Here is a 2,106-nt window from a genome sequence, read left to right on the forward strand (position 1 = left end):
TCTCTCTCTCTCTCTCTCTCTCTCTCTCTCTCTCTCTCTCTCTCTCTCTCTATCTATCTATCTATCTATCTCTATCTCTAAATGTCTATCTATTCCTCCCCCTCTCTGTCCCCCTCTCCAGTAAAGCGTTACACCCAAACAACACTGCACCTGATGGGGGATATAGAAAGGATATTCCCGTCCTTTACGCAGGTGTTGCTTTGCCGTAGGTTGCGCATAGCAATGCTTGCCACGGTCACCTTAGCTTACGCCAAGTCTAATCTTGTATATATATAGATAGAGGTGTCGGGAGGAGTTCTTCTCTGCTGATTAGACCCCTTATTCTCTACTTTATTGCTTCAGCCTCACATTATTTTGAACGAACCGGACAGACATAAGAGGGTCTGTCTGCTCCGGGGGACGAAAAATTTGTTGAGAAACGAAAGTTGTCGCCTTCACTTTCACTTTTACATACCGAAACTCGTGTGGGCTTACAGGTCAACCAAAACCACGAAGAAGTGGGCAACAAATCAAACTGTTGAAACATACAGCTTTCACTGTGACTGAAGGTTTTTGTAGTAAGGGTCTTTTGAAGACTGTGATTTGTCTCATTTATTGTCTCGTTTCCTTAACATCTCTACGGCCAATCCAGTGAGCCAGATCAGGAGGTAAGACTAGCAAAAGATCAAAGAAGCTGGTACTACCTGTTGGGCTCTGCTGCCAAAAAAAAAGGAAAACACACACACACACACACACACACACACACACACACACACACACACACACACACACACACTGAAAGGCACACACGGTATGTGAGTGATGGCTCAGGCATGTTTAATCTAAGAAAAGGCTACCGCAGGCTCCTAGATCTTTTGGTTTTCGAAAAGATTATAATGCGCGAGCGCATGCGCGTGTGTGTGTACACAAACTTTTTATTTGCTGCACGACAGCCACCTGGACCGTGTGTAGAAAGAAGGACAAACCAACAATAACATGTCGGCTTATCCATCATTAACTTCTCTCAGCTTTTTTTTTAGCTACAAGTAAGTTTGTGGAAAGAACATAGATCTACGTGGTCTCAAGTCTGCTACGAATCATTGAGCTAAACCACCAATGCATCGGTCTGAGAATCAAAATATTAACTTTCGATACGTATAAAGCCTGTCCTTGGAAACACTGAAAGTGTCGAGTTCAACCGAGAACGTCTTCGCCTCTTTAACACCCCAACCCTCTCACCCAAAGCTCCAATTTTTTCCTCCAAGAGAAAACATCAAACGTGTTCCCGACAGACGGAGTAACTTACTCTAGGAACTACTCAATTAACGATATCAGATTTCTTTGAAGTGCTACGCGAAAAGTTTATTCATGCAACGGTGAAGCCAGTAAAGGAAGCGTAACGATGTTTGCGCTTGGATAAGAGTATTACATGTACAGTTAGATCAATATATTTTATAGCCGAGACCATTAGCCAATGATTTCCACGCTAATGGGGCAACGGTCCGTAGATCTTACCCTTCATGTACTTAAAAGTAATGCCGGACGAAAAAATGTAGAAGGTATAAAATGTATACCGTTTGCTGGAGAAGCAGAAACAGCACACCAGACCGCAGAGAAAATTGCCACCACTAATACTAACTATAAACTCTTATCTTCAACGAGATTAACTCGCAGAAGTCGGTATGTCTACAGACTAGACGCCACATTCTTGTAGTCTCTTTTTTTCCCTCATTCGTCATCATAAAAATAACATCTACTTGCCCGTAGTGCATCCGTATCTGTATCCCCGTAATATCAGATCCTTTCTTTTCTGAATGGGAGTGTATACAGACCCGGTAATCGGGAACAAAGTCACAAAGTATACAGACCCGGTAGGGGAACTCTTTTGTGATTTTGGAAAGTTTCAGCACCCTCTTGGCTCAGGGTAGACCTAGCTTCTTCAAGATCTATGGCCTAGGTCTAGATCTAGACAGACAGACAAATCATTGGTCTAGTTTCGAGGCTAGCCTAGATCTAGATGTAGATCTAGATCTAAATGAAGATTGCGAATGTCTTTTCGATGAACGATAGTTTTTCATCCGTTTTGGAGTTGGAGGAATCACAATTTCAAGAAAAGAACAATGTCAT

The sequence above is a fragment of the Aplysia californica genome, unplaced genomic scaffold (assembly GCF_000002075.1).
Source record: "Aplysia californica isolate F4 #8 unplaced genomic scaffold, AplCal3.0 scaffold00529, whole genome shotgun sequence".
Classification (NCBI taxonomy): Eukaryota; Metazoa; Mollusca; class Gastropoda; order Aplysiida; family Aplysiidae; genus Aplysia; species Aplysia californica.